Source organism: Otolemur garnettii, unplaced genomic scaffold (genome assembly GCF_000181295.1).
Source record: "Otolemur garnettii isolate 467f Iridium unplaced genomic scaffold, OtoGar3 scaffold00008, whole genome shotgun sequence".
Lineage (NCBI taxonomy): Eukaryota > Metazoa > Chordata > Mammalia > Primates > Galagidae > Otolemur > Otolemur garnettii.
In genome coordinates, this window is record NW_003852403.1 from 5,935,714 (window position 1) to 5,943,036 (window position 7,323).

At 39.7% G+C, this 7,323-nt stretch overlaps 3 pseudogenes; all 3 read right to left on the reverse strand.

The window, feature by feature from the left end:
* Positions 1-5,091: 5,091 nt before the first annotated feature.
* LOC100958971 lies at positions 5,092-5,479 on the reverse strand (annotated as a pseudogene).
* Positions 5,480-6,012: 533 nt separating this feature from the next.
* On the reverse strand, positions 6,013-6,519 carry LOC111723123 (annotated as a pseudogene).
* A 121-nt stretch (positions 6,520-6,640) lies between these two features.
* Positions 6,641-7,323, reverse strand: part of LOC111723137 — a 2,318-nt pseudogene continuing 1,635 nt past the window's right edge.

The window sequence follows — 7,323 nt, forward strand, 5'->3', positions numbered from 1 at the left end:
TGCCCATTGATCTTGATTCCACTGAAATTGTCAATGGCAAGAATTGTGCTCCTCTGGTCTTCATAGCAGAGGAAACAGAATCCTTTGGATTTCCCAGTCTTCTTGTCCCACATGAGATAAATGTTAACAGTCACCTGGTATTGTGACAACATACAGATGATGTCCCCTTCGGTCAGTTCACAGAAAGCCCTCTCAAGAAGATCTAGGCCTGTCCTTATACACAAAGTCCCAGAACACCTGATATGCCACCCAAGCTGGACATCCACTCATTCAGCTTATTGATCAGCTTCACCTTAGTTAAAGGATTCACCTTCTTGGGTTCACTATCCTGAGAGATTTTTTTTATAACAGCTCTAGAATAAAACACAAGGTATTATAAACTAAAGTAAAAATTCCTCTGAGTCCATAGGCAAATCGTGAAGATTTATGAGAAGGGCATTTGACTGGAGATCAAAAAGGCAATGTAAGAACAACTAAAAAATGTAAGAAAACAGGGCAGCACCTGCTCAGTGAGTAGGGCGCCGGCCTCATAAACCGAGGGTGTCAGGTTTGAACCAGGCCCTGGCCAAACTGTAACAAAAAATACCCAGGGTCATGGCAGGAACTTGTAGTTGAAGCTACTCGGGAGGCTGACGCAAGAGAATCACCTAAGCCCAAGACCTGGAGGTTGCTGTGAGCTGTGATGCCACTGCACTCTACCAAGTGAATCTTAGTCTCAAAAAAAAAAACAAAAAGTAAGAAAACAATGTGACCTAAAGATATTCTATTGAGCCAAATTGTCCATGAAGAATCAAAACATGTTTCAATGTATATCGAGAAAATGCTCCTCCTGTGTCCTTCCTCAGCAGTATCCAGAGGATACTGATCTTTGATATTCCAATCAAAGGTTACTAAACATTTCAAAGGGACTGAAAGTGACCACTTGATGTGTTTAAATTGCTTGGCTTAGATTAAAATGATTGGGTCAGGTCACAGATTTTGTTGTTAATGTTTTTAAAAGACAAAGTCTCACTCTGCTGATCCAGGCTAGAATTCCAGGGCATCAGCCTAGCTCATAGCATCCTCAAAGTCCTGAGTTCAAGTGATCCTCCTATGTCAGCCTCTCCCATAACTGAGACTGCAGGATCCTGTCACCACGCCCTGCCTGGATAATTTGTTTCTACTTTTATTTTGTTCAAACTTACTTTTTATTAAATCATAACTGTATATATTTATAGGGTACAATGTGATGATTTGGTATTCAATGTGGAATGTTTAAATCAAAGTCATTACTATAACCATCACCTCACTTATTTTTGTGGTAAAACGTTTATAATATACTTAGTTGTTCTGAAATGTACCCTCACATTGTGTGCATTAGGTAAGATCCCACCAAATACCCTCCTTCCACTCGCCCTCCCTGCCCCTCATTTCTCCCTTCTCTTGCTCCAAGCACATATTATTTGGTCCTGGATAAGCCTAACAAAAACATACATTAGGGAAGGAGTCCCTATTTAACAAATGGTGCTGGGTGAACTGGCTAGCAACCTGTAGAAGACTGAACTTGGACCTGCACCTTTCTTCACTAACAAAAATTGATTCTCACTGGAAATAAGATTGAAACCTAAGACAAGAAACTGTCAAAATACTAGAAGAGGCTGGGTGCGGTGGCTCACACCTGTAATCCTAGCACTCTAGGCATGTGGACAAGGCAGGTGGATTGCTTGAGCTCACCAGTTCAATACCAGCCTGAGAAAAAGTGACACCTCCATCTATACTAAAAAATGAAAAAAATAAATAAATAAATAAACCAAGGCAAGAGGATTCCTTGAGCCTGAGTTGAAAGTGATGAATGATGCCACAGCACTCTACCCAGTGCAACAGCTTGAGACTCTGTCTCAAAAAAAAAAACTACAAGAGAGTGCAGGAAAATGCTTGATGATAGTGGGATGGGAGAATATTTTATGAGGACCCCCCTGTCAATTGAAATGACACCAAAAATATATTACTGGGCTCTCATCAAGCTAAAAACTTCTGCACAGCTATGGGCACTATAAGTAAAGCAAACACACAGCCTTCTGAATGGGAGAAGATTTTTACAGGTTATTTTTCTGACAAAGGTCTGATAACGAAAATCCACAGGGATCTCAAGCTCATCAATAACAAAGAACCCCATTTCTTTGTCGGCAAGAGACCTGAATAGAAACTTCTCTAATGATGATAGAGACAGGGCCTACAAACGCATTTAAAAATGCTCATCATCTTTAATCATCAGAGAAATACAAACCAAAACCACTTTGAGATATCACCTAACCCCAGTAAGATTAGCCCACATTACAGAATCCCCAAACTGCACATGTGGGCCTGTTTCTACTTTCAGTAGAGATGGGGTCTGGCTCTTGCTCAGGCTACTCTCAAACTCCACAGATCAAGCAATCCACCTGTCTTGTCCTCCCAGAGTGGGAGGATCACAGGTGTGAGTCACTGTTCCCAGCCAGTCACATACTTAAAAACAATCTGTAAACAAATCAAAATCCTGATTTGATGAAGTCAGTTAGACAAACTACTAATTGATTTTATCAAGGAGAGAAATTAGTAAACTATATACTTAAAGGGAGTTTTTATGGCAAATTTCATGTTTTAACCATAGTTTTAAAATTAATGTAAGTAAAAAATGTATAAATACAAAAGATACGAAAGAGGAAATGTTTGTTAACTGAGATTTTTTTGCAGTATCTAAGTTTATAATAATGTGAGAGGGTTTTTTTTGTTTAATATTTTATACTTTATTTCTTAACATTAACAGGTTAAGAAGGAAAAATTTTCCCAAATACTGATTTATAGGTAACATTTTTAAGTGGCACACAAAAAGTCAAGTTTCATAAAGAGGAATATTCAGGGATCTATTTTAATGCAATTTTAATCCTTATTTCAACCTAAATGCAATAATAATTTGATGATGTACGTACAAAAACCCATATATGGATTTTCATATGAAGACTTTCCATGGGACGGTAACTCAAATCCATCCCTCTAAATCCTAAGTCTCTACTGGTAAAATTTTACCCAATATTTTTCTTTCACATGGCCCTTTTCTGAGCCACTTAAAGAGATTTTTGTTTCATTTTTATTTACTCTGAATGTAACATAAAAATATAACAAGGCATTCAAGATTGAATATTTTAAGCTCTTTACTTACTGTGAACAATTTTTTACATTGTAAAATTAAAATATTATGTTTAAAATATTCTTTTAGAATGTTAATTATTCAGGCATCAAGAGAAAACAATACTAAAATGTCTTACCACTAAAGTATTATTAAAAGCCTCATTCTGGCAGTGCCTGTGGCTCAAAGGAGTAGGCCCCATTTGCTGGAGGTGGTGGGTTCAAACCTAGCCCTGGCCAAAAACTGCTAAAAAGAAAAATAAAAAATAAAAAAAAAGTAAAAGCCTAATTCATGGTGATGCTCTAACTGAATTTACCTATTTAATTTGCCCCTCAATCAGATGTTTTCTTTTTGGCCTATTACTACCCTGTGGCATTTTTTTAAAATAGCCATCTTTAGTAAGGGCTTCTTCTAAATAATCCCTGACAATGTCTTTGGCATTAATATAACATAAAGATAAGACAGTATATATGTTTTCATTCCTGTCTATTTTGTACGAGTGCCTCACTTTGTAGTCATGAAAGTAAAATAATACCTTAAATGAAAATGTAATGACTAAGGCCTAGGGATAACTGTTGTAGAAACTAAATAGAACACTTCGTTATTTGGGATGTCAGTTTTCTATTAAACACCTTAGATGCCTCCCCCCCCAATATATATATCTCAAGGTAAAAGACATTGTATAAGAAAACTAAAAAAAAAAAAGTGACTTCCACAGACACACAGGGTTTTCATCTAGTATATGTTTCCACAATGAATAAGTACTTACAAATATGCAAATAAAACATTACCCTAAATGCGTGTCTTGCCATCGATGCCATTCCATTTTTAGGCAATGCCATTCTTACCACTGGAAATATTTTTTTAAAGAAGCTTCTCCCAAAACTTAACAAATAGTCTAGTATAATCCCCCCAAAGTCTTAAATCAAAAAAGCTTTCCAATGTGGAAGATTCACATGAAACTTTGTTTCTCCAAGAAAATAAAATAATTCTCATTATCAGAAGAAAGGAATATTAAAAGAAATCAGCCATGGTGGTGCCTGTGGCTCAAAGGAGTAGGCGGCTGGCCCCATACACCAGAGGTTAGGGGGTGCAAACCCTGCCCTGGACAAAAACTGCAAAAAAAAAAAAAAGAAAGAAAGAAAAAGAAATCGGCTATTAAAACAGATAAACATCGGCTGGGCGCCTATAGCTCAACCGGCTAAGGCGCCAGCCACGTACACCTAAGGTGGCAGGTTCGAATCCCCAGCCCGGACCCGCCAAACAACAGTGACGGCTGCAACCAAAAAATAGCCAGGCGTTGTGGCGGGTGCCTGTGGTCCCAGCTACTTGGGAGGCGGAGGAAGGAGACTCGCTTGAGCCCAGGAGTTGGAGGTTGCTGTGAGCTGTAATGCCACGGCACTCTGCCCAGGGGGACAGCTTGAGGCTCTGTCTCAAAAAAAAAAAAAAAAAAAACAGATAAACATCTATAAAAATTTGTCTGTTCCTATATCATCACTTTAAATGAAATCTCAGTAATCTCAGACTACTTTCATATAAAAACATCAGAATACCTAAAGCACATATTTCAGCTTTCAGAGATGCCATTTAGGTTTTACATATTAAGCAGCTAACGCACAGCTCACAATGGCTCAAATATGTTTAACATATGAACACTATTAATATTTCATCCCTGGTTAACAGAAAGAACTGCATGGTATGAAAGGTGCTTTAACTTATCTGTGGTCATTGAAACTCAGTAACTAATTCAAGTATGGTCATACAAAGGCAGGCAATTATTCCAATGTCAGTATAAAAGTCAAAGCCATGAAAATAAAGGCAGAAAACTTGATTTCTCTACCTTTCATTACATAGGTAGATATGTGGACCTTACTGTAGAAAATATAACAATTCTTACATATGGTTTTCCTAGAACATAATGGGGTTTCAGAAACTAGAAAAAAATGTCAGAATCCACAGTTGGCTTCATCAAATGCTTTTCTAGCCCATTTCAATTCTTCATTCATAGCAAACAAGTCTTTAACCCTAGCAAACTTTCCGGGATCCTTTTGAATCAAGAAGATGATATCTTCAACTTGTACTCAACCTTGTCTGCCAGTAGACATGGCCTTGTGAGTCATTTCAGTAATGAACTCTATCACAGTAGATATTAAAGAGGAGATACTCTTCAAGAAGCTCTACTGACTTAGTACAAGGAGTCTTTTCATCTCCGAAGCCATACATCATACATCTCAATTATTCAGAAAAAAGTCTCTGGCTTTTACCCTGTCCACCTTCTGCACATCCTCTAATTTCTTTATTTTCTTCTTCAAAAGCAGGCTCCTTCCTCCTCATCTGCCACCCCATCAGCCCACCAGCCTACAGCACCCAGCAGGCTCCCACCCAGCAGGTTTCACTACTTGCACAGCCTCACTTCCGGTGACTTCCACATTAAAGTGAGTTTTGGTTGTATTCTATTTTATTTTATTTTTAAACTAAAATACTTAACAGTTTTATTTTCACATTTCATAATACAAATAAAAACTGCCCCTTTTTTGGTTTACTTCTTCCCTTCAAAACTATTCTGTCTTTTATAGGAAGGAGGAGCAAGTCTTCCTTACAATGCTATTAAGAAAATACACAGGCCGGCACTCTCAAAGGGGTAGGGTGCTGGCCCCGTATGCCGGACGTGGTGGGCTCAAACCCAGCCCCAGCCAAAAACTGCAAACAAAAACAAAAACCCCCAAAGTCACAGCACTAAGATCTCCTGGTGAAACAGAACAAGTAATATGAAACTGACATAAAGAAAACTCCTCTCTACCCTTATCTGTTGGGTCAAGTCATTCCAGGACCGGTGGGCACCAACATGGGACCAGGGGGAGGTCTTATCATTGAGTGGGCATCATTCCAGGAGCAGGTCCCACTGGCATCATCCCAGGAGGAGGACCCATCATCGGCACCATGGGAGGGCCCCACATACGGGGTGCTGGCATCATACCAGGATGAGGAGGACCCGGAACATAGGGAGGAGGTGGAATCATTGCCTGAGAACCCATCGTCGGCATCATGGGAGGGCCCCACATATGGGGTGCTGGCATCATACCAGGATGAGGAGGACCTGGAATATAGGGGGGAGGTGGAACCATCGGCCTGGGGGGAGGTGGAATCATCGGCCCTGCAGGAGGAGGAGCAGAGAATGGAGTAGGAGGTACTTTTCTTTGTTGAAATGCAGCTATTGTTTTGTCAATCAGGCTCTGGGCCTCCTCTTCCATCCATTTCTGATAGTAGTCCCTCACATTCTCGATGTGCTTCCTCCCACTGCAGTGTGTCTTTCTCACAGATGGAGAGTCATGGGTGAGGTACGTATCGCAGTAGTCACAGTAAAACTTAGGCATATTGTCTCCTGGCCGTTGGTGACTCCTTTCTAATGTGAGTTTTTAATGTGACTCTTTAAAAACAAGCCTCCAGACCAGTGTAAGAGGAAACTATGGTAGACTGGGGGAAAGGAAGTCTGCTCTATTGGTAATAAAGCTCCAAGTTCATCCCACCAAGGATTTCATAGTAACTTAGGCACCCGTGGTCCTTAAAAATTGTGTACCACTACTTCAGGACAATCTGTTCCAATAGGTGCCAGTTTGGGCTTCAGTCAGCTTCCTAAGGTCCTCAGTGGTGTCACCAGTGTTGCAATGAACACGGACCTTCTTCTTCAGATGGTCATTGCAAACAACCTCGATGATCCAGGCTGGAGCTCCAAACTCAAACTTCCAACTTGCAGATGCCACAACCTCCAGCCTCAAGCGCTCTGATGGACGAGATTTTAAAAACCATGAGAGATTCTTTTGCAATCTCCATGCATTTGAAAACCTAGAGGAAAGGAAAATCATTTTTTAGGTGAATACAGCTACCAAAAATAACCAGGACATGGAAAGCATAAAAGGATTGATTTCCATAGAATAGAAGTTTATCAAGTAATTGCCTCACATAAGAACACCAGACCTAGGTGGTTTCTGCTTGTTTGAATATGTCCTCCTAAAATTCAACTGTTGGAAACTTAATTCCCGAATTCCTATGTTGATGGCATTTGGAGGTGGGGCCTTTGGGAAAGACTTTATAAAGAAAGGATAAAAACCTATGCTGATAGACCAGTGGTTCTCAACCTTCCTAATGCTGTGACCCCTTAATACAGTTCCTCATATTGT